This window comes from Callithrix jacchus, chromosome 11 (assembly GCF_049354715.1).
Source record: "Callithrix jacchus isolate 240 chromosome 11, calJac240_pri, whole genome shotgun sequence".
Taxonomy (NCBI): Eukaryota; Metazoa; Chordata; class Mammalia; order Primates; family Cebidae; genus Callithrix; species Callithrix jacchus.
Window position 1 is genome coordinate 99,915,817 of NC_133512.1, and position 26,934 is coordinate 99,942,750.

General features: G+C 36.2%; 1 protein-coding gene and 1 non-coding gene across 2 annotated transcripts in view; both read right to left on the bottom strand.

Moving 5' to 3' along the window:
- CNTNAP2 (contactin associated protein 2) overlaps positions 1 to 26,934 on the bottom strand; it is a 2,303,447-nt gene that overhangs the window by 593,771 nt on the left and 1,682,742 nt on the right. The gene's annotated exons all lie outside the window — the stretch shown is intronic.
- On the bottom strand, positions 2,193 to 2,298 carry LOC118143943 (U6 spliceosomal RNA). The gene has a single exon (XR_004728426.1). It is a non-coding gene; the product is annotated as a U6 spliceosomal RNA (small nuclear RNA).

Below are 26,934 nucleotides of genomic sequence, written 5' to 3' on the forward strand. Positions count from 1 at the left end.
CAGCCCCATTCCTACCTCATTCTATGATCTCTCCTATGGCATAGGGACTGGCAATATAGGAACTACATTTCCCAGAACCCCTTGCCAAACAGAGCTTTGTTTTGGATGCGAACAGTAAGAAGTTCCTGTGGGATATTTGGATGCAGAGAAGTGGTACCTGTGGGAGCAGTGGCCCGCTGACATGCAAAGTTTGGGACCTAGAAGGTTTTTAGTAGCCTCTAGAAGTCCACCAATAGATGCCGGAGGCTGCTGTGAAGTGTGGGGAAGTTTCCTTAAGTTCCTGACCTGCGTGGAAACAATGTCTAATCCCTCAGTAGCCAGCAGTGACTGGCCTTTCTCAACCTCAGCGACTCCTTTCCGTCACTCTCATAATCACCTAGTGCCTCACATCAGATCCCATCTTCCTTGGAGCACCTAGGGAAGGTTTTGTTTTCCTGATTGCTTACATCACTGCTCTCCAGAGCCCAGAAATCATCTATCACAGCTCTTTATTTTACAGATGAAGTCCAGGGCGATGAAGTGACTTGCTCCAGATCACTCAGCTCCTTAATTATGGAACCAAGCCTAGAATCTCAGTCTCCTAACTTCCAGGCTGATGCTAATTTCTATTCTTTCATGTCTCTGTAGAATTGTATCTCCTCATGTTCCTGCATATTTTTATACACCTATTTCATTGTATCTATGATGCCAGAAGTTATCATTATTTCATGAAAAAAAAACCTAAGAAAAATACCACCTAATAAATGGACTTAGTACATTTTAATCACTGGAAAATTTTACACTTACTTAAAGAACTCTTTTCAACTTGATTATAGGTTTTTAAGTTATTTATTGTATATACATAAAAAATAAGAAAAATAAATTGGGTGGTATATTTCTAAAACTTCCTTTCACATGGAGTCTGAATCATGTTTTGAATGAGTCTTCGAATCATGTTTTTGACTCAGTTATTAAGCCTAATTATATATAATTATGTATAAATATTTTATATTAATATATTATGTATATATACAGATAAATATATATCATGTATACCTATATATAAATTGCATTGTCAACATATAATTAAGTACAACTATATATTTATAATATAAAATATGGCACATATACACCATAGTTAATATATAATTAACTATGCAATTTAATTATATAATTGCCAGTTAGAATGGGGATCATTAAAAAGTCAGGAAACAACAGATGCTGGGGAGGATGTGGAGAGATAGGAACACTTTCACACTGTTGGTGGGAGTGTAAATTAGTTCAACCATTGTGAAAGACAGTGTGGCAATTCCTTGAGGGTCTAGAACCAAAAATATCATTTGATCCAGCAATACCATTACTGGGTATATATCTAAAGGATTATACATCATTCTACTATAAAGACACATGCACATGTATGTTTACTGCAGCACTGTTCACAATAGCAAAGACTTTGAATGAACCTAAATGCCCATCAGTGATAGATTGGATAAAGAAAATATGGCACAGATACACCATGGAAGGATATGTGCAGACATAATAAAGGATGAATTCATGTTCTTTGCAGGGACATGGATGAAGCTGGAAACCATCATTCTCAGCAAACTAACACAAGAACAGAAAACCAAATACCACATGTTCTCACTCATAAGTAGAAGTTTAACAACGAGAACACGTGGCCACAGGGAGGGAAACATCACACACTGTGGCCTGTCTGGGGAATGGGGGTTTAGGAGAGGGATTGCATAAGGAGAAATACCTAATATACATGACAGGTTGATGGGTGCAGCAAACCACCATGGCACATGTATACCTATGTAACAAACCTGCACATTTTGCACATGTACCCCAGAACTTAAAGTATAATACAAAAAAATAATTAAATATATAATTTAATTAAATGTTTATATATTTAAATTATAGATTTACTGAAAACATATATTGAAATATAATTGAAAATAATCACATAATTATGAAATTATATATAATGTATAAAAGTTTTAAAATATAAATTCCTATGTCAACAAAATATAAGGTAATATTTCCTTAAAAAATTGTAATTTAATTTTAATTTGATTTAATTTTGTTGGTGCATTGTAGGTGTATATATTTATGGGGTACATAAGATATTTTGGTGCAGGCATGCAATGTGTAATAATCACATCATGGATAATTGGGTATCCATCCCCTGAAGCATTTATTTTTTGCGTTATAAAAAATATGGAATATTCATAAACTTATGTGTCATTCTTGCTCAGGGACCATGCTAACCTTCCCTGTATGTTCCGATGTTAACATATGTGCTGCTGAAGCGAGTGCAATGTAACATTTAAATCAGTTAAGCAACTAAAATGCTGTGGTGCTAGACTCTTAAGTCACTTGGCAATGACATAGAATTAGACTTCTTTTTTACATTTGCTTCCTGTAGGTTAAACATATATAATACACTGTCTCACCCATCATCTTTCAAAACAAGTAGTTCCTAGGAATAACAGAGGTTATCTGTTACTGTCTCTGGATCTTCTTGCAAGATGCTGACATGAATCTTAGATGTTGTTTTCTTGCTTGCAAGCATTGTCTGTGACATCAGAACTGCTACCCAGCTAACGACAACTAGAAGATGTCACCGAATCTAAGATGCATCCCAATTTCAGAAATATTACAACACAAAAATGTGTCATGATAAAAATCAGAATTTATTCCAGTTTTGGTTCTATTCTGTTTATTTCTGTGTCTGTACTAAGAGTATATGCATTTTCAAGGTACAGTTGGTAGCATATAATCATTTTTAGTGTCTCAGAATATGAGCGCACTTGGGGATTATTACAATATCGTTTTTCCTTAAAGTGAAACTTATATCATGTGTGTTAAGAATGCTATTGTTTTAACGTAATTAGTTAATCACTATAATTTATGATTAATTTAATGTCTTTAAGACGTAACATATACAGCTTTAATTCATGTTTGCACCCAACGAACATTTATTGTTCTCATATTACCAGGTATATTTGTGTCTGAGGAGATTATTAACTCTCACACTGAATAAGAATTCCTCTAACTTGAAAACTCAAAGATTAAGATTACTGTGATATCCATGTGTAGCTAGAAGGCTACGGTAATGGAATTGGCAAAAGTTTCTGTTGTTTGAGAAATGTAAGGCAGAAAGCAAAATTTACTTCTTTGAGAGGATACACTTGCCATCTCTTCTGTTTATTAGAAAATGGGTTTTTACTGTGCTTATTCATAAGCAGTACCTGCTTCTTGGACATTTGGCTGAGAAGAAAATGTAGCCTCGCATTCAGCAGGAACTTGCTAATACAAGAAAATGTTATATGTGATAAAGCAATGCATACAGAGCATGGCACCTTGCAGATGTGTTTCCATCTGTTGCTCAGACTTTTATCTTATTTTCCCTCCAACCAATTATATGGTCTTTCCATGCTTGGCAAATAGTAGGCAATCAATGAGTAAGTTCCTTCTATTTCCTGCTCTTGCTCCCAAGTTCAAGCAGGGAATGTACTTGGGCTGAAATAATTTTCTTTTCTTTACAGCTTGCTTACAGTTTTGAAGAAAGTAGATGGAGTGGACTGAATGTTTATGTGACCCCTACCAAATTAATATGTTGAAATCATAACACCCAAAGTGATGATTTTAGGAAGTGGGACCTTTTAGGGGGACGTAGGTCATGAGATGCAGAGCCTTCACATACGGTGTTAGTGCCCTTATACAAGAGGCCCCAGAGATTGCATTTTCTCCTCTGCCAAGAGAAGTCACAGCTAGAGAAAGCCATCTATGAACAGAAAACTCACCCTCACCAGACACCAGAGAGACTGTGTACTCCAAGTCACTCACAATTTCAGATTCACATATATATTGAATACCCCATGGAAACAAAGTCCATCATACTGTGTTTGGACTAGAATGGGTGACTTCTGGAGGAAGGCAGCTCCAGGATTCTGGGAGACCTTCTCAGGGTAAGCAGATGTGAAATTTCTACAGGAATTCTGTGAGATTCACCAGAGCCTGTATGTGATACCTGTGACCTCTGCTTTGCTGGGGACCATATGGCTACCCTAGCTGTTCTGTATTCCCCACAGGATTCAGGCAGATGCCCAGTGGTCACTTTGACCATCGTAGGCCTGTTCCGATTGTTACTGTGGAAAGGACCTCAGGATATCTGAAAATTGACTGTGTACTCTTCCAATTGTTCTTGTATACACATCATTTAACACTGGAAAGTAGTACAATAGAGTGTTCATGATTTGTGAGGGCTGTCCAGCTGGCCAGACAAGTTCCAATCCTGGTTCTGTTACCTAGAGTTCTATGACCTTGATCAATTTACTTAACACTTCAGTTTGATCATTTCTGAATCGGAAAAATGCCTGTCTCATAGGGTTTTTGTGAGGACTGAATGAGATGTATATATGACATGCCTAGCACAGAGTAAACGCTAAATATGGAGAGCTATTATTATCATTGACAAACACTGCATTTACGACTTTCAATTCAACATCATTAGCTCATCTGTCTTACTGACACTTAATCAAGACTTTCTAAAATGTGAGCTCGTATTAATTTCCCGGTAACTCACTTGTCTACTTGAGTTCATTTTCTTTCACCAAACTGAAACTAACTCCTGTGGCATGACTGATTTTGCCAGAGTGATTCTGCATATCCTAAACAGGATCTTTCCATCTGCTGCTCAACCCCATCTGTTCTTGCCTCCAGCTGATCCAATTTCATATCCAGTTGGTAGAGGGCCACCTGAAAGAAATCTGCATTATGTTCTGATGTCCTGAAGAAATCTTGAGAAAAATTCAGCAAAAGAGTTCAGTCACTTGGACACACTAAAGGCTCAATAAATTATTTTAGGGGAAATGGGGAACTTGCCATATGGTGCTGTTTTTTGGTGGTGAAATTAGGTCAGATCAAAGTCATATTAGAAAAAACAAGGAAAACTGGTGCCTAGCAGAGTGCTATGTGCAGCACACACTATTTGTACTTACGAACTAATTAATATAGTACTATTATTATGTAGGAGGATGGCAAGTCCTTTGAAGGTGATAAATATTCCAAAGATGTTTCACTTCATTTTTAAGGTATTATTATTATTTTGATATTAAAAGTATGATATTTTAGATGATTAGAGAAACTAGGACATCTAAGACTTGAATTACTCTTTTACAAACTATGCTCTGGACTGCATTCACTTGAGCTGGAGCATCAGTGAACATTTATGAGGAAAGAGATACCTCTCTGCATGATGTAGCATGGTGTAACAGCAATAGCACTGAGCATCACCCCAAAACAATTTGCTGTTGCTTGTTAGATGCCAGCTGTTGTCAGATGCACTTTGCCTTTATTATCTTCACATATTTTATCAAATTAAGATACCATTTATTGTGTGATGCTCCATCATTTTATGTGGTACTTCCAAAAAAGATGTGCCACTGATTTTAAGAATTATCCCAATTAAAATGTGAAATGCGCCTTTGTCATAGAATGGAAGAATACAATAATCTATGATTCCTTACAACACCTCTATGAGGCTCATTTTACAAAAGAATAAATTGAAGCTCAGCAATATTAAACAAAATGCTCAAGCCCTTTCCAGCTAGAAAACAAGGTAATCTGGACTTGGATCCAGTTTTGTCTGCTCCCTACAATCTGTGTTAACCTTGGGCTTCAATGCCCTGGTTCTGTAGTGACTGTAGTTCCATAGATAGTAAGTACCAGTGAGCAAAACTCTAGAATGAAACTGTACATCTAGTGCTGTACCTGGAAGTGCATCTTATATCTGAAATAAGTATTCTACACTCACTCATTTCTTCCCCCTTTTTTCTAGTTTCTTTCTTTATTCATTGATGATCTACATAGAATATCATGTTTTAAACGAATTCCTTCTCTCTTCTGTACCCTAAAGAATCTCCTGTTTTGAAAGTAGTGTAGCTCATGTTAGAAATAATAAGAACAGGAAGAATGGCTTTCTTTAAGAAAAACTTAAAGGTTAAAGGTTTCTTTCATCTCTTGTAGAATTTCTATTACTATAAACATAATAGAAATATGATTTATCTTTGATTAAATCAATGATGAGTTTAATGCAAGAAGTCATTGGATTACTTGCTTAGGCCTTGAAAACAACTGGTCAGAAACCTCCCCAACATGCTACCCTCTCATACTTTCCTTCCCACCTTTTTGGGCTCTATGAGAATATTGCCAGCATCACAGGAGCTATCTATTTCTTCTTCCTGTGACTCTAAGATCCCCAAACTCAAAACCCAAAGGTTGGCAAGAAAAGGTCCTGTAACATATTTCAATCATTAAAAAAAATCTTTTTCCTCTTTCCTCCACCAAATACACAGAGGGTACCCCTTGGCAAAGTTTACAACCTAATTTCTTTAGTAGATCTTGTGGCCCATATTTAGAGCAAAATATTCATTTACTGAACAAATTGTTTTGAGTACTTTTTATGTGCTATGCTAAGCACTTTACATTTACTATGTACAATTTACACAACCACTTGGGTAAGTTTGGTTCCCAGGGGTTAACAGGATTGCAAGGCCATGAAACCACAGAGTGCTTGACACCATGCAGAGAGATGTCAGGTTGACTCAGAGCCCTTACTCCATCTGCTTGGGCAAACAGAGGAAACTTTTGGTATAGGATATTTTTCATCAACAGTAAGTCCTTACTGAAGTTATTACTAGCAGGGATTTCAGCCCTTAAAATGTATTCAGCCTTTACATAAAGGTCATATCCACTTAATGATATTCTTCCTTATTTCTTGATGAGACCATAATGTTGGTTAAAAGAACCAACTGAATTCATTAAATTTTACCGTAATGAGAAATTCTGTCCACTTTTGTCCTGTGACTATTAGACATTCATTTTTACACATATTTTTTCACTTCCCAAAAATTCCAAGCCCTTTTTATTTATCCCAGAGTTCTCTATTTGTTGAAATAGCTTGCTGTTTATATCCATGAACTGAGTTTGAAGTGTCATTGGTATCTCTGATAAAATATTAGGAAAAACCTGGGGTATAAAGGCCAAATGGCTGTGTTAGAGTCTCTATTAAATTTGAATTTGATAAGTCCATGGATCATATATATGGCATGTGCTGTGGCTTTTTACTTTCCGTTCTCTGGCCACTATCAAATGGTAAATTGAAAGGAAATTCTTGGTCACCATCAAATTGATTGATTGAGACGTACGGCAATTTTTAAGCCAAACTAATGTCAAATAGGACATAGAATTCTGGGATAGTTCCAATTATAGAATCAGAAATATGGATTCTTAATTCTAAATAAATTACACAATTATACTATGACTTATAAATGTTAAATATTAATTGAACTAGATTTTGTGTTTTCCTTTTGCATTCCTTTCATTATTTCTATTTAGGAGCTCAGCCAAAATGTCCAGTTAATTTTTCCCTATCACCGTTTCCTTAATGTTCTCGGCTTCAGTCTTTCTCTAAGCTCATCCTTCACACAACTGGCATATTGCTCTTTATAAAACTCATATTATATCCCAGTTTGTAAACTTCTGATGACCTTCAATTGCCTGGCTTATGTAGAACGCCTACGATTCCTTAGCCTGATGTAAATTACTACTCTCAATTGACCCTCAAAGTTCTTGCCATACCTTACTTACTACCTACTATCCCTCTACAAAAACCAAGGAACCAGAGTGAGAATGGCCACCTTGAGGTTTCATGCAAAAACTTTGCCTTTTTTTCTCATATTTTACATCCCACCTTCTATCTTCAACACCCACCCCCCATATCATCTTTACAAAAATTCTTTCTTGGCCTCCCCATTGCAGAGAGATGTCAGCTGCCCACTGACTCTCAGATGCACTTCTCTCCACCTCTTCTTTTGTGGGTTGTCATCTCTTCTCTTGTTTCTCTTGATTTTCTGCATATATTTCTTCTCTTTTCATCTGGATTGTAAACATTTTGTGAAAGATATCCCAGTGTTTGCAGACAGTGAGTGCATGGTTTCTATCCCCAACAGAAGAAATCTTATGCCTCTTTAGATGTTATTTTTCAATTATATTGGAGAATACTATTACCATACTTCAGTGTTTTCTTTCTGAGGAACAATAATCCTAGTTTCTCCTTTCAAAGAACACTTTTACAATAATGAGTTATTCTATTCATAGCTTTGTTACAAACTTTCTTCAAATTCCACCCAACTATATTAAGTTGTGAAATAAAGTAGATGCAATCATCATATAAAACACGTCGACTCTGAGTAGAGCAGAAGGGCTTGCCTCAATAAATTATTGGGTCAATACTTCATTAATAATCAACCTGGTGCTACTAAGAACGCTCACCAGAAGCACTGTTCAGGGTATCTATAAACTGCACAAACCCACAGAGACAAATGTGTATATATTGTTTCACTCTTTCAATTTTCTTTTAGCAAGTCAACATATAAAACTGAAACAAGAGTTATTTTTGTTTCAAAGGATGAAAGTAACTATAACTATTGAATCCTAACATTTTTAATGCTTTAAAAATAAAAATTAGCTAATTATTTGGTACCTAAAATCTTAGACTCTATTTAAGTAGCCTTTTACCTTCAGGATAATCCGTAGCAAGTAAATTTGCCAGTACCTCGGAATACTGTACAATTAATTTCCTTTCCATCACTTGAGTCCAACACTTCCTGAATTCACATTAAGTGAAATTTCCTTCTCCCTGTCTGCCTTCCCTCTATGGAAAGGGCTGGATGTCATTATGGTATCACATGGCACACTTTTGTTTCTAGCGTCCCCCACACAATTACTCAGAGCTTTCTTATTCAGGCATTGTGTGACCAGCCACTCACTTCTCTTACTTCTTAAACATCGATTTGAGGCCCTGCAATTACAAAAAATAGGAAGAGAGTAAAAAATTGTTTTTTTTTTTTTTGGTGATATTGTGTTGTGGGACAATTTTTTTCAAGTATTAAGAATCTTATCATTTTATGACCAGGGAGGACCAAACTGAAGTCCAGGAAAATGATTTCCAAGAAAATCTGTATTACCTTTTTTGATACTTATTGGCAATACCGACATGCCAAAACTTGTTTCCTCTGATGTGAGATTTTATAATATGGCCTCATTTCCACATGGCCTCAATTGCTTGGTAAGCAGGGCTATTAACTATGAGGAAATTCTGTAGAGTTTGGAATTTTCTCCACCTCTCCATACATTCAAACACAACTCTACCATGGACGTGAACAAGGGAGGAAGGCGTACTAGCTTCTCAAGTATTCTTTATCATAGCCAGGCTTAAGAGTAGAATTTCTGGGTCCACATCTTACAGATATGTGCCCCATTTCTACTACTGGAAGATAACAAGAAAGGAAGAAATTCTACTCTCTGTGATAGTTTAATCTAAAATGCAAGCTTAAGAATTCCAGAAATTGGAAAAATATTATTTGAGCCTTTTGAATAAAGGAGAGATACACAGTTAAATCTCTAAAGGCTTCACAAAGCCCCTCAAAGTGAATTTCTGCTAAATAGAATCTTGAGACACTAAACACGTAATATTGGCATGCAGAATGTCTGGGTGTTGAATGAAAGGTTTGCTGGTTTATAAAGATAAGCCATCCCCATGCACACCTTCTGAATGCCTTGATGTCTGCTAGAAAGACAACACAAACCTTAGTCATGCCAGGGAGACAGTAAAATAGCCTTCTTATACTGAGTTATTTGCTGCTATATTTATTTTTTAAAAAATAAATGGTTGTTGGATTTTTACAGATTAATACAAAAATGTCAAAATAAATGGAAGAGAACTTCACTACTTTTGCTCCTATTTTGTGGGAGTACCAGCCATGCCAGTATTTTCTTTGTTTTAAGCCATTCACTGATGTGTACATTCTGTAGCTTCAGTCATTTTTTTTAAAGCTCTTGCTTGCAAGTAATTGGTATTGATTTTTGCAGGTTACTGCTAATGTGTTTAGTTCCAAAAAGAAATCTAACTGTCCCCCTCTCATCCTCTAGTCCCTAGAAGAAAATAGTATTTACAACTTCAGAGCAAATTGCAGCGGTATCCAACTTCTTTAGGCCAAAATTAGGGGTGGGTGCCAAGTTTTTTCAGGGTATATGGCTTCATATCTCAAAGGTAGTGATATGTTTTAAGCTCCCTGTTATTTCAATTCAATGTCCTGATACATGAAGTGTGGTGGTGGTTAGTGGTTAATATTCCTTATGCTAGAGGAGTAAACAACGTAGAAATCTCATTTAAGAACAAGGCCCTAGGGAGTGACAAGAAATAAGTCTACCTCTTAAATCAGCACATTCAACTGGGTCGGTCATTAACAACATTGGCACTAATAGCTTTTAGCAGCAGGGCAGCTGCTGATTACAATTGGGTTTCCTGCAACTGTGGCTGCAGAACTGAGGCCTCCATCATGGAGGTAGAGAAAAGGGGGAATGCACATGAATTCAAAGTAGGAGGTAAAAGCAAGTGGAGTGTGCAGACTTGGAAGGAAAGGACTCACAGTTTTCCATATAGTTAAACACAACTTTTCATATTAGCAGACAATGTCAAGAAAGGGAGTGGAATATGCAGTTTGGAAAGCTCTGGATTATTGCAAAGCAAGTTTTATTATCAAGAAGCAGCTCAAGAAGGTAGTACCTACTGTAGAAGACAAGACTTCTTTCTGCTAAAATGATATTTTCTGTACCAACCCTTGCGTCTTGCAGAGTTGACAAATAGCAAATAAGAGTTGAGTAGTAAAAATTATAATAAAATTTACATATCATTGTTTTTTCATAGGTAACAAGGCAAAAAGCTCACACCTTAAACAACAGCCATATTTTTGACTGAAAATGTTGTTTTAACGATGTCATATACATTACAATGATAATCATCAACATCCAACTTTGAAACACCCACTCAGGATCCTCTTATGGAGCAGTATGAATGATCAAGTCACGGTTCCCTATAGCAGAATTAATGATGCAGCGGAATCAGGCAAGGACAGTTAATATAGTTTATGTTGGTAAGTATGGTCGATAAAGGAACATGAGATTAAACCATTACTATATATGAAAATTTTGACATAATCTGGCAGGCTGACAAACTAGACAACACTCCAAAAATATATCCAGAAGTCAGATTAAAAATCTTAGTGGAAACTTGCAACACTTCCAACAGGGTAGGATTTTATATAAAATAGACTCTTTTTGGATTTACTCATGGGATTTTGTCACTTAAAAAGTAAGAACATCTTGTTATAAAGAAGCTTTTCATGTAAGAATTTTTGATATGTGTTTGCTAAACCAACACACAGATATGTCTTCTGGACATACACAACATCTCTCCGTATCTGTGGTTATACAGAGCACTGGAAAGAGTCATCTAAACCTTCTTTCTTCACATCTTTATTTCTCATTCACTGTTTTGTGTTTGGAGTGGGGTGGGGAGATGAGCATAAAATAGACTCTGTCCACTTTCCATCATATTCTAGTCCATCTTCTGTACCCACCACTCCATAGAACCATGGAAGACTTCTATGAGACTAAATCTAGTGGACAGTTCTCTGTCTTCAGTTGGAACCACTGGGGCACATTTCTTCTTTTTTGAACACTTTGTTTCTTGGCTTATGTGGTATGACTTCTGAATTTCTTCCTTTTGCACTGCCAACCTCTTCTTAATTTGTTTTTTTTCCCCCCAGCAAAATGAAAGCTTTTCGTTTTAAAATCTTGATCAGATCATTTTACTCATTCAGTAACTTTCCAATAACCTTCAGTAGATTTTCATTTTACCTAAAATAAAACTCAAATTCCTCATTTCCCTAAAGTTCAGCTTGATTGAGCCCCTGTCTGTCTCCACAATTTCATTCTGCACTGCATTCACTATGCTCTTCTACCTTGCCTTCCTTCCTGTTTCTCTTCAGCTATTTCCTTTTTCAGGGCCTTTTCCTTTGCAGGTTCCTCCCCAATACCCAAATTCTTCACATTTCAGAATCCTTCCTGGCATTCCAATCTCAGCTTCTAAGTTACCACACTGAAAGACCTTCTCCAGGACTTCCATTTCATATTCATCTTGCCTCTCTCTGTCATGTTCGTTATTCACAGCACTTACCACATTCTGAAATATCTTTTTTATTTATGATCTATTGTGTTTTCTCTCCACAGCAATGTACACACCATGGGCACAAGAATGTATCAGTCTTGTTGCCTGCTGTATTACCAAGGCCAGAAACACTGGTTGATATGTAATAGGCACTCAATAAATATTTGTCAAATAAAACATACTAAAAAAATCAAGATCTAAAAAATAATTGGACCTAGAAAATATTATTCCAATGAGTTGTCTCCTACTCTAAGAAATAATACATTTCCTATTTTACTTACTCTTTTTAAAAATTAGATTTTTAAATAATTAATATGCTCATGTTGTTTTAAAATATAATAAAAATGCCTGTTCCTCTTTATATTCATGTCATATATCTGGCCAGTAACTATATACTGCTATGTACCTTAGGTAACTATGCCTTTAGTATTCTTTGTGTCCTTTGACTTTCTAATGCAAAGTCAAGCATATATGAACGTATGGTATTTTCTCTCTCTTTTTTTGGTAAATACTAATAAGCTAGACATATTGATCTGTATTTTTTTTTCTTATTCAACATTCTGTTTTAAAGATATTTTCACATTAGTACCTAAAGAGCTTACTATAAAACTCAGAAATGACAGTACTGCAACACTGCCATAAACATAGACAAATAAATCAATGGGACAGAAAAGATAATCTAGAAATAACCCACAGCTATATAGTCAATTCATCTTTAACAAAGGTTCATAGGGAAATCAATAAGGAAAGCCACTTTAAGTTTTTCACAAATGTTTCTGAAATGACTGAATAACCTAATAGAAATAAATTGATCCTTGCCTCACACCATATACACAAATTAATTTGAAATTGATCAGTAACAAATCTAACAGGTAAAATTATGAAACTTTTGAAATAAACCGTAGGAGAATATTTTTTTATGAACTTGGGGAGGCAAAACTTTTTTAGATAACACACAGAAAGTACTAACCACAAAGGAAAACAATGAAATTTTACTTAATCAAAATTAAAGACTTTTCTTTTTTAGCATATTACCACTAGGAAAATAAATAGACAGGGTTGGGTGTGGTGGATCACGCCTGTAATTCTAGCACTTTGGGAGGCTTAGGTGGGCAGATTACAAGGTTAAGAGATCGAGACCAGCCTGGCCAATATGGTGAAACCCCACCTCTACTAAAAATAGAAAAATTAGTTGGACGTGGTGGCAGGTGCCTGTAATCCCAGCTACTCAGGAGGCTGAGGCATGAGAATTGTTTGAACTGGGGAGACGGAGGTTGCAGTGAGAAGAGATTGTGCCATTTTACTCCAGCCTAGACAACAAAGTGAAACTTCATCTCAAAAAATAAAAAATAAATAGGCAGATCATCAAAGACTGGCAGAAAACTTATCATTCAAATATATACCTGAAAGGACTTAGATTCAGAATAAAGTACTTCTATAACTCAATAATAAAGTAACAACCAAAAAATAGACAAAGTAAACAGACATTAAACAACAAAAGACATGTAATAACCAATTAATAAAACAGTGCCCAGAATCATTATCAGGGAAATACAGGTTAAAACCACAATGACCGACCATTGTACACCCACTGGAATATGCCAAATTAAAATTTCAACTCTGACTACCACACCAAATGTTGGTAAGGGAAAAGCAACTGGAACAATATTATTTTGCTGGTGGATATGTAAAGTGGTATAATTTCTTTGGTAAATTATCAGATTCTTATAAATTTGAACACATACCTATCTTATGACCTAGCAATTTTACTTCTGGATAGAATTTAAAAAAATTGGTCTATAAAAAGATTTATATAAAAATGTTGGGGTCTATTGAGGGGAAAAGGGGAGGGCCAGTGGAGGTGGGGAGCTGGGGAGGGATAGCCTGGGGAGAAATGCCAAATGTGGGTGAAGGGGAGAAAGGAAGCAAAACACACTGCCATGTGTGTACCTATGCAACTCTCTTGCATGTTCTGCACATGTACCCCCAAACCTAAAATGCAATAAAAAATTAAAAAAAAGTTATAGCAGTTTTAGTCACAATATTCCAAAGCTAGAAACATCCCAAATGACCACAGACTGAAAAATAGGTGAATAAATTGAGGTGTGTTATTTAATGAAATACTATTCAACAACATGGACTAAACTCTAAAATATTTTTCTGATAAAAAAAGTCAGAACTCAAAGAGTATATTCTGTATTACTCTATTTCTATAAAATTTCTCCTTTGAACTGAGAGGCACTGAGGACCTAGGAAGTGGCCTGACAGAATTTTCTAGGTTGATGAAGATGTTCTATTATCTTTATGGGTGTGGGATACACAGGTCTATGCATTTGCCAAAATTTATCCAACTGTGTACTTAGAGTCTGCATTTCATGTTGTAAAAATTACATTTCAATAAAAACACTACAATTAAAATAAAATCTCCTAAGGTATAAAATAATAACAACATAACTAACATTTAAATAAAAGAAAATGAACTTTTAACACAAGAATAAAAGACCTGAAATACAGAAATCATTATTTAGATGGGGTTGAAGAAAGGAAGATAAAGGTATATATATTGGGCACTGACTGGTAGACCCTTTCAGCAGCATTGTTGAACAGCTGAAGTGAGAAGTCACCATCAAGAGGGTGGACAACACCAAAGTCCTGCATTTCCCATCCTACCTTTTTTCTAGTGCTTGTACAGCTTGTAGCAAAACTTCAAGAGCTAGAACCATCTATCCGAGACAATTCTATTCCCATTATGCCACTAACGAGGTTTATGCCTTTTCTTGCTTTCTCACCTCTATGATTAAAATTCTATTGTGACCTTTAAGTCGAATTACTCTTTCTTTTATCCAGAAATTGAATTAACCAGAGCTTTATCCAAAGCTTAAATTACCTGTAAACCAAATTTCTCTGTAGAACAGAGGGAGAAATGCAGCAAGAAACATGAAGAAACTGGATTCAATGTCTCTAGAATGCTGGAAAAATAGAAGTTCTGCTTGACTTAACATTTATGGAATTTACCTTGAAGGATATTATTTTACTATCAAGCTACCTTCTCTTCCTTCCTTGTCTCTGAAATAAGAATTATAACAATAAATAAAATGCAGTCTCCTAAGAAAATGAGATTTGCTCTAATTTAGCCTTTAAGCCATTTTGTTAATTGCTTTTTATTTTTTAAGGCTGCAAAATAAAACTTAATAAAGAAAAGGATTATAATTAACCACTGGGAAAGGTGCACACAAGTTTAGAATTAGCATTGTTAAATTTCTGAGGAAAAAGGGAAATAATTAAGATAGAATTGCATGTTTTTAATAGAGATAGGGGAAACATCTCTCATTGACAGTGGCTCCACCTATTTCCAAATAATTCTGCTGCCCGCATCTCCCAACAGACCATGTGCTTTCTTTCAGGACAGCCATGGAAGGTCTAGCAATCGTGACTGCATGGGGCATCCATCACTTTGCATTCATTACTTCGGTCTTCTAAGACTGATGACTGCCCTTCTCTCCAAAGCAAGCAAAGCAAATGTGATCAATTATTGCTCCTGCTCCCTTGTTAGTACAGTATTAGCTTCTGCAAATTATGAAGTAGGGTAAAATTATGAAGTTTCTTATAAATGGTATTAGCAGAACTAATATGCTCTTGATTGAAGACTGTCTATTAATGGGAATTTCAAAGAGAAGAAAACTTTATCAATAAACGTAGTCCCTGGGCTACAGAACCACGAGGAAATTAGACAAGCATGATAAGAAATCAAGCACTTTAAGGGGGCAATATTTGATGAAATAGGGATACCTACTGATACCATCACAGAGCAGCAACACAATAATATTATTCCTCTTTGTGAAAAACAATGGTTTTAAGGTATACAGCTATATGGAAATAACTGATTTAAAAAAATAATGAAAAATTCTATAACTACCAATTGTATACAGAAAAGGAGATGATATAATGATTCCCTATAAACTCATCATTTAGATTCATTAATTTTCCAGTAAAAATAAGCCACATCTGTTTATTATTTTTTTCTTTGCAAATTTAAAAAAGTTTTTCCATAAGTTATTAGGGTACAGGTGGTATTTGGTTACGTAAGTTCTTAGTGATGATTTATGAGATCCTGATGCAACCACCAACTGAGCAATATACACTGAACCATATATGTTGTCTTTGCTAAAAATTTTAAAGCAGGCCGGGCGCGGTAGCTCAAGCCTGTAATCCCAGCACTTTGTGAGGCCGAGGCGGGTGGATCATGAGGTCAAGAGATCGAGACCATCCTGATCAACATAGTGAAACCCCATCTCTACTAAAAATACAAAAAATTAGCTGGGCATGGTGGCGCATGCCTGTAATCCCAGCTACTCAGGAGGCTGAGGCAGGAGAATTGCCTGAACCCAGGAGGCGGAGGTTGCGGTGAGCCGAGATTGCGCCATTGCACTCCAGCCTGGGTAACAGGAGCGAAACTCCGTCTCAAGAAAAAAAAAAAAAAAAAATTTAAAGCAAATCCCAGCAACATGTAACATCCTACCTAAAATAGTTCAGTATCCACCTCTAGAAGCACAAACATTTTACTACAAAATAATAGTGACATTATCTCACCTACATATTAACAATAATGTCTTGGTATCATGTCTAGTGCATATGAAAAGTTTTCTAATGGTTTCAAAAATGTCTTTTCTTAGTTGATATGCTCAAATTAAAATTCAAATACTGTATTTGGTAAATCTCCCAAGTCATTTTTCTTTCTTTCTTTTTTAAATTTATAGCCAGTCTCCTCCTCCTCCCCTTCTCCTTTTTTCCCATGCCATTAACTTTTGGCAGAAACTGTGTCAGTCGTCCTATAAAATGTTCTTCATTCTAGATTTCTCTGTTTGTTTCATTGTGATGTCATTTAACTGCTTCCCTCGCCCCACTATTTCCTGATGGCTGGGAGTTAGTGATAAAGGCTCAATTAGATTCAGTTTCAACTTTTGACAGAAATGAATCACAGATGGTGCAGTCTGCTTTATGTTACATTATATTAAGAGGAAGAATACGTCCTAGTGTTCTTGTTCCAAATTCTAGTTATAATGCAAACCTGGTCCTTCTATTGTCTAGCTCTCCTTCCATATTTTATCCCATGGATTTAATCACTGATGGACATTGCTTTGATCAGTTATTCCATTAACATTGTGAAATGGTGACTTTTATCATTCTTATATGGTAATGAACTGCAATCTTTCTATAAAAAGGGCATTTCATCAAGTGATTATTTTGATTACTGAAAAATACAGCTCCTTTTAAAGTCAGAATAAATATTAAATTTTTTTCCCCTTTAATTATCAATTTTCAGAGCAAGTGGTTGGCGCCTTAATAATTTCCAGAGAAATTTTGAAAAAGAGTTCCTAAGCAGAAGCCAGACTATAGGCTAACCATCTCCATTATTTTTTAAATTCTAGCTCAAGACCCAGGTTTCCAGAATAATTCCAATCTCAAATCTTCTTTTTTACCCTAAATTTCCATAAGATTAATGTGTCCTGTCATTTTTTCATTATATCAGTACATGAAAAAATTATTAAAAAATCAATTCCAAATGGCAGTCTCAGACCTTCCCACATAGACTCTTCTTTCCTACCTTTCAGTTCACCTTGGTAACATTCTTTCTCCCTCCCCCATCCTCAAAATGTTCCCCTCTCCCAGCCCTCCACCCCAGTATACCTGTGTACTGGAGCCTCTCCAAGGCAGGGCCCCTGGTGATCCACAGAAACCTTCAGAGATGCCAAAGACATTCTCTAAAGGAAATGGAGAAGATGAACTTCTCTTGTGTGGGTGGGAAATTCTATTAAAGTAACGTAAGAAACCACCATGACACATGTATACCTATGTAACAAACCTACATGACCTGCACATGTACTCCAGAGCTTAAATAAAAAAAAAAAAAGAAGAAGGTGACTGTGGGATAACTGATTACCACATTCTCTGGGTCAGGACTGCAAGACGCTGGGGGAGTTTTACCCAGAGAAGAGTTCTGGGGATATAGTCACTGTTTTCAAACATCAGAATGGCTGTCTCTTCTTTTGGGTCTCCAGGGCCTAGGCTATCTCCTGGCACTCAGTGAAAGTGAGTTGAGTGAATATAAATCAATCAGTCAATTCGTAAAAGAGAAGCATAACTAACATCCCCAGCAAAGAGTGAAGACAGATAATAGAGTACTGTCAGGCTTAGTAGAATCCTTGGCTCTTCAATTTCAATCCAAGATGTATAGATATACCCAACTGTAATTACAAAGAGTCAAAGGTACAATTTAGGAGACAGTGAACTTCCTTTACTGGCAATATTACAGCTAGATGACCTGGCATCTATTTCTCATGGGTTCATGCTTTGGGCAATAGAATGAAAAATAAATCCCCTGAGTTCTACAAACAACAACAACAATAACAAAACTACTGCTTATTCTGATGCTGGAGACAATGGTAGTCAAACAGATCATTGCATTTTTACATAAAATCGCTTTAACTCCTTCACTGTGTATGAAGCAATAGCCATAACACCACTTGGTAACACAGCAGTCAGAGTCTGAGACTATGTAAACACAAGGAAATGATATCTGGGGTGTATCTTTGGAAATAAGATTAAGAACTGCTAAAAGAGAGTACTGGTGAGGTCTGAGCTGTGAGACCATCAGGCAGCACTTGATTCTGTGACACAGGCAGCCGGCTCAGCCCTGGTAGTCATCTTTTGTAAAAGTGCCTTTGCGCATACAAGCTATTTATGGATTGAACTCTTGAAGAATGATTCAAAGCATGTTATATTTGTGACAAACAGCACACCTGAATCCCTGGATATGTGAATATGTTGTATTCCATGGGAAAATGGACTCTGCAGATGTTATTGTGGTTACAGATGATTCTGGATTATCTGGGTGGGACATACTGAATCATATGAGCCTTTTAAAGCAGAGAATATTCTCTGGCTGGAAGCAAAAGAAGGATGTAGGAGAAGATAAAGTCAAAGAGATTCCAAGCTTGAGAAGGATTCCCTGTTTGCTGGCTCTGAGATGTTAGAGCCCACAGGCAAGAAGCAGAGGCTGGTTCCCTGTTGACAGCCAGCAAGGAAACAGGAATTTCAGTCCTACAGTCACATGGAAATGGATTCTGTCAATCAACTGAATGAGCCTGGAAGCAGATGCTTTCTACAACCCAACTGGTCATCACATTGACATCATCTTTCTAAAACCCAGAACTTTCTCTGAAACCCAGTGGAATCAACTCAGACTTGTGACCTAAAGAATTGTGAGAGAATAAGTTTTGGTTTTTTTAAGTCCCTAAGCTGTGCTAATTTTTATGGAAGTAACAGGAAAGCAAATTAATATTGCGATTGTGTCTACACTAGCACTTACTAAAAGGGCATCATACTCTCTAATTAATGGATTACCAATTGTTTCCTGACGGCAGACTGAGTTATCACAGTGTAGATGAGAAACTACTCTCTCCCTCCAATCCCTGATGCTCTCTTCTTTCTAACCTTGTCCCTAAAACATAGGGCTACTATTTCAGCTATATTATTTTGTTCATTGTTTTCCTGACCACATTATTATTACTAGGTATATTATTAACAAAAGTGTTCTAATTATTTTGCTTTCCTGTTACCCTAGGAACCCAATCATTGTTTAGAGGATAATTATTTATAGGATATATAAACACACACATATAGGATATATATACATATATAGGATATATACACACATATATGTATACATAAATATCCTATAAATATGTATACATATATATATAAAATCATACCATCATTTATATGATGAATATAGATCATTTATGGGATGAACATGTATATTCAAAATTGAAACACTGACTTAGCAGTGATCTTCTGGAATATCTCTTGTTTGAAAGTTAGGAACTACACGCGTTTTACACAGCGATGAGTTTCCCAATGGCATGCAAAAGTGCTATACTAAAAGTAATAACATGTTAACATATAAGACTAATTGGTTTCACAATCAATAGGTTATATAAAATGAAGGTTTTTAAGGGCAAGGCAAATACTTTCTTTTTTTTGAATAATGTGCCCCTTAAGCTGTTTTCCACAGAGAGTAATCAGGAATGATTATTATTAAACCAAGCTAATTTCATCTTTTTGTGGGAAAAAAAAGGAGAATGTTGAAGGAATCATGCCAAATGCAGCTACACCATTTTGATGGAGATAAATGCATAATAAGGTTCAGTCCTACAGGCAAAAAACGACCAGAAAAGACACCAAAATGATTTCATAAATGATGAAAATCATGTAAGAAAAGCTTTCTAGATGATGGGTTAATGGGATGTTACTAATGTAAATTTTATGCCTTGTTTAGCTTTTTCTTCTGGTGGAATTTTCCAGTGTGCCACCTATATTTAATATCAGAGTTTCTAGAAAAGTAAAAGAACTAGAATGGTATTTTGCCTGCAAATTCCTCGGAAGATTTGGGGGAGACCGAAATATCAAAGTCTCATTAGAAAAAGTAATTAACTTAAATCCCTTTTGGGAAAGGCAAAAAGAAAAGTGAATCAGAAATAAAAATTATCTTACAGAGAACATTTAAAAAGTACCAAACAGCACATGTTAGTTAGCGATTGTTCCTGAATACTTTGTCCTTTGAGCTTGTCGACTTTTTAGTCACAAGGCACTGCACCATCTTATTAGCCAAACAATTTACATCACAAAGGAACTATAATATTCTTTTAAAATGGAGAGAGGGTGAATTAATGAGAACCATTATCGTACTAGATTCCTTCAATCTCAATGGAATGGCCAAATGCTAGCTGGGAAAATTACTTCAGACTTCTTAACTGCTATAATTGAAGTGAGATTCTTCTCTCTGCATGCATGTGCAGAATATAAATATTTTAATTTCATCCGTTCAATGAGTAATATCACAGGACTGCTATTTTACAGAACTAACGTTGGAGAATTGAAGGGGGAGCTTGGGAGTGGACCATGTATTACTAGAGAGCCATTTTTTTGCTCAGAGGTTCAGTGAGCATGTGAGCATGTGTTCATTTCCTCCTTTGTCTTTCTCCAGAACAGTAGAAGCAATCTGTGTTTCTGCCCAGAAGGTAGCTCTGTTGGATGCTATCAACACAACTGTGAGACTATTAATGATTACATTAAAAAAATCTAGCTACCTTCTGCTTCAATTAGTTTCCTCTCTGTTACATAAATACACATGAGGGTTTAGAGACATATGACTATCTTTTTCTTCTTAAAGGCTTTCATGTTCTCAGAGATTCTAGGCATAACCGTCCCATTGACTTGCCAAGGGACTGCATCAACTACCTGGTAAAAAATGTGATGTTTTGGACTTCCCTTGCTGATACCAGCACTCCTTAAGGTAGTTTTTGGTAAAGTTATTTTATTAGTACAAAATCTCAAACTAATCTTTCCTAATGCATTTTGACAGAGTATAAGCTAAAAGTCTATTTCCCGTCTGAACTTGCTTTTCTTTTTTCAAAGAGTGAAATGATGTGAAACTATTTTCAAATAGTGAAACAATTTTTTTTTGGCATCAACCAAGGATTGAATGTTCCTTTAGATCCGGTGGTTTAATTATATTCTCCTTGTTCCACAGAAGCCAGGTGACTATAATATAATTTAATTTATGGTCTTATATTTTGAGGTCTTTAATATATACTACACGTATATTCCTTGACATGGATCTCTTAATATATTTGTGTCTGTGTATTATGAATATACGTTAGTCTATGCCAGCAGAGCAGCTTGATTCATCACGTACTCATTATTTGCTTTGTGAGAAGCGAACCAAACTTAAATGTAAAATCTCTTCCATTACTCATAGTCAGCTGAAATTCTCCTATGAAACAAGCATTTTTTTTTTATAAAGAAGTATATTGCCCTAATAATCACTTATCCTTTAGTGCTAAAGACTCTCTCTCAGGAGCTTCTCTCTGAGAACCAGCGAGAGCAGAGCAAAGACCTGTGGCCTCGTACCTGGGATGGTGCCAGAGTGGCAGGGGATTGAAAGGATGGGGTGGAATGGGGACAGCTGAAAGTACAATGAGGGAACACATTGTGATTGTCTAGGAAGGAGAAGGTCCCATATTGACTGTTTTTTTTTTCCACTTTTTAAATTATTACATATTTTTTTCCTACTTATGTAAGAACTCTCCCCTTTAAACATTTTCAGGCTAACCTGTGCTCCTTACTAACAGAATAGATAAATGCCTCTATCAAGGTAAATGATCTTTTAAAAGATAGATGTTATTTTAACAAAGCAAATAGTTCATATTTTTGCAGAAGTAAATTTCCTTAAAGTAAAACAAACAAACAAAAAGTTTAGCGTGAGGAAACAAAGACTAAATGACAAAGTTTACTCCAGAACACCGGCCTCCTTCCTCTGGCTGGGACATCTCAGACACAGGCTAGTCTTCAGTCTCTGGACTGGCCGCTCCCCCTATCTGGAAGTTCTTCCCCCAGATGGTCACATGGTGAATGCCTGCACCTCTTCCAAGTCTTTGATAAATGTCACCTTCTTCCTGAGGCCAATTCCCACAACTCTATTTAAAATTATAAGCCATCCTCACAACCCCAGCCTCCTTCATCCCCTAACATTGCTATTACTTGATTTTTTTCCTTCCAGTAGATGGTAGGCCCTACATGGAGAATCTTCTACTTATTCGCTCATGTATAACATGGTCTTCACTCAACAAATTTTGTTGAATGAATGAGAAGAATAATCAGGATTTTTTTTTTTTTTTTACAAAGGATCTCAATATAATCTGACTTGTGTGGATCAAGATTGCAAGTAAGATGTATGAGGATCATTGAATAATTAGGCTAAATGGATATATCACAGGATGGAGACTGTTTTCAAACTCCTCTTTCCCAAAGGGTTTAAGCATAGATAATCATATATTTATGTACTATAAAATACAGTAATGATTATTTAAAATGTTCAATTTGGCACTTCTTCCCTAGGGGACACTGGGCTTCTAGGGAGTCTTCATGAGCCAAACATCATTAATATTATATTTTCAAGAATTGCTGAGTTAGGAGGTAATTTGAAACTGGATCTGAAAGTCATGATTTGATGACACTGTGAAGCTGCTCTGTAAAAATACTATAGTCTGCTGGGCATGGTGGCTCATACCTGTAATCCTAGCACTTTGCAAGGCCTAGATGGGCAGATCGCCTGAGCTCATGAGTTCAAGACCAGCCTGGGCAACATGGTGAAACTCTGTCTCTACTAAAAATACAAAATTTAGCCGAGTGTGGTGGCGGGTACCTATAGTCTCAGCTACTCAGGATGCTGAGGCAGGAGAATTGCTTGAACCTGGGAGGTGGAGGTTGCAGGGAGCTGAGATTGTGTCACTTCACTCCAGGCTGGGTGACTGAGACTCTGTTTCAAAAAAAGAAAAAAGAAGAAAACCCACACATCCAAAATTATAGTCCACATTGTATTGAAAACTAGAGAACAGAGAACAAGACCAATTCAGTGTACATGCCTACTTGCTTGTAATTTTATCAATCAGTTCTGAACATGTACACCATAACTGAGTGCCTCTCTTGATCAGGATTCCCAGCCTGGTCTGACTCTTTCATTCTGCCTTTAGGGAGCTCCCCTACCACAAAAAGGGGAAGGAGAAACCCCTATCTTGCTTTTCATTAATAGAGTAGAACTTCATTCTTTGTTAGAGATTACTTGAGACAGAGTGTTCAACCAGTCACATTATTGTTTCCAAATAAATTAGAAACAAAATTGGATATTTAACTTTGTAATAGGATAAAATGGCATTTGAAATTATAACAATCAGAATTACATTTGCATCAACTTTTGATTTTAGTGATATCTGCCATTCACTTATTCTAAAGTGGAAAGATGCTTCTTAGAATGCCAACAAAATAAAAATTAATATTAAACTTTCTATCTGCATTGAATCAGCAAGTATGCATTAAATTCCGGCACATGCAAGAGGTTGGCTGAGACATATTCTGACTAAAAAAAGTATTTCAATGGCAGGAAAGAACCTACTGATTATATGGCAAGCTCTTTGACATATTATCTATTAACAATTCTGTCCTCAACATGAACCCTATGAGGTACATATTATTATAGCTTTTTTTTTTTAATACAGAAAAGTGAAGATAAGGAAGAAAATAGATTTCTTAAGATCACAGAGATTGTAAATCCAAGTCTACTTTGCCCATCTACTGCTCTGAGTCCTATGATCTTCCAAAATAATATGCTTCTGGTGTGCTGAAAAATAAAATTATATTATTGATATATCATATGTGTATATGATATATATATATCAATTATATATATATCAATTATATAGTTGAAGGTTTTTAAAAATTAAAACTAAATAATGTCTATTAAATAAATAATTAGGTTTAGCAGTACTTGGCATTTGCCACACAAAATACTTATAAGAAAATACTTTCCAACATCCACTTTTACTGTTTTGAAGCATACATTGAATGAAAGCTTAGAGCTGCTTCAGATGAGTCATCTGTTCCGTCACATTTACAAATGTCTACCCAAAACAAAGCTGGCAGTTTCCAGTAAAACTCATTGTGCTTTGAAGCTAAGACCTTGACTCAAAAATCAAATGTGACTGAGCTGAATCAGACCCTCTCCAGCCTTTCTTAGCACCTCACATGGGAGCGAAGAAGAGATTCTACATTCTAACGTACGTTTCAAGTAACTGAGAACAAATAGGTTCTGTCTCTGCGATGTAGATTTTCTTGTTAGCAAACCAGATTGTGTCTCATTCTCTATACAAATTGTAGCATAACATACCAGAATACAATATGGAGCAAAATAAATTTGCTAGCTGTAAAGCCAATAACTGATAAGAGAAACTGCAGCTGAAGACAAAAAAGAAAAATAATGATGCAGAAAAGCTGGTCCAGGAGAAGGGGAAGACAAACGGCAGATTGTATTTTACATCCTGGTGGAGATGCATAGGAAAGGCTGAGGGAATTTAGAGCTTATCTGGCCTGACCCTGATGCTACCCATGGGAAATAAATTTCTTTTTTAAAAATGTATTCATTATACTTTAAGTCTAGGGTACATGTGCAGAAGAAGATGCAGGTTTGTTACATAGGTATACATGTGCCATGGTGGTTTGCTGCATCGAGAGAGATGAATTTCAGTCCAGTTCTGCTGAGAGGACTTGGGCAAGTTGTTTTTCTTTCCATATCTGATATTCATTTGAAAGGAGGAAATGAAAGAAAATGCACCTTTCACTATTACTATGAGGATTAGCACTAGTTCCCAGCACTGTGCCTGGCACTGATGCAGGTTCTCAGTACGTACTAGCCTGTGTTATTTACAGATGGGTAAGCTGAGGGCCAGAGAGGAAATGTAAGCTCCAAGATGGCATTAGTGTGTGCTGAAATTGGAAATGAGAGAAAACAGATCAATCCGAAATATGCCACATCAGATCAATACTAGAGAGCTTTCCAGTACTTCATCTAGGCTCATCCAGGAAGGCAAGCTGCCTGCTCATGCTGCCTGTAGTGGGCGGTAGGGTTCCAGCAGTAAAGCTGTTCTCACTAACTGCTGAATCATTTTCCTGTCCCTTCTGGTTGGCTGGGAGCCTCTCCTAAAAGCCAAACCATTCTTCCCAGATCCCTGCCAACTCAACAAAAGCTCAATTTATTCTATGTCATGGACTCATCTTGGTGCTTTAGAAAATTAAAAAAGGAGTATGTCCTATTGCCTGCCTTTGAGTTTTCAGTATTATTAGAAAGATAAAGCATGTGTATTCCTAACTATAGTCAAAATCAGAATAAGTCCCAGAAACACATTACTATACATTTCAGAAAGAGAAATCCCACCTTCTTTGGGATAGTCAATAAGGACTTTATAGAAGTCAGATTTAACTGGGGTTTATAGGATGAGAAGGAATTTCACAGTAGAGTGTTAAATCTGTTAACAAAGAGATGCTTTCTAGCAACATTTTTATGCGGTCTTAAATAGCACTACCAAACAGAGAAGTAACATTGGAGGCACAGAGATTAATTACAGATGCCAGGTAAGGGCAGAAAAAACTGAATGATGGGGACAGGGGTTAGACACAGGGAAGCATCATTAGTATCAACCAATTTGTGTCAAATTTAGAGAATGAGTGCAAATATACACATAGTAGTTTTTGGGAGAATAGAAAAAATAAGGTAATTTGAGGAGGAGAAAATGCAGTAGATAGTTGCCAAAGATAGCCACCAGCAATCCCTTTTCCACTACGTGCATGACAGATGGAATTAATTTCTCTTCCCCAGAATCTTGGCTGGTCTGTGACTTTCTTTGATCAATATGATGCTGCAGAGTGATGCTGCCCTTTCTGGGCCTGGATGTTATGGGTCCCAGACGTTTCTGCTTTCACTTTACTGGATCTCAGCTAACAAAGCTGCAAAGAGGTCCAGAATATCCTGTAGTATCCTACAGAAAGAGACCTTATGGAAAGGCCAGGACAATGGGACATCATATATAAAGAGAGAGGAGAGGGGAGAGGAGAACTGAGGTAGCCCAGGAGACTCAGTGCCAAGCTCCCAGACATGTCAAGTCAAAATTTATTAATAATGACAGAAGCCTAAAACTAGTTTCTATGATTAAAACAAAAAAGTGAACAAATCCTAAAGAATGAATCTCAAACATCTTTTGAGTACTTCCCATATGACTGGCAAGTGTTAAGAGGACATCAGCAAAAGCTCCAGAGAAATAGCAGATATTGTAAACTGGATGTTAAGGAGAAGAATTTTCAAGTTTTACTCCACATATATGTATATTGTTTGAGTTTTTACAGTGATCATGTTTTCAGGTATATAATTTTAAAAGCTTTGATTTTAAGTATTTGACGCTGGAAACATACACATGGAGATGTCATCG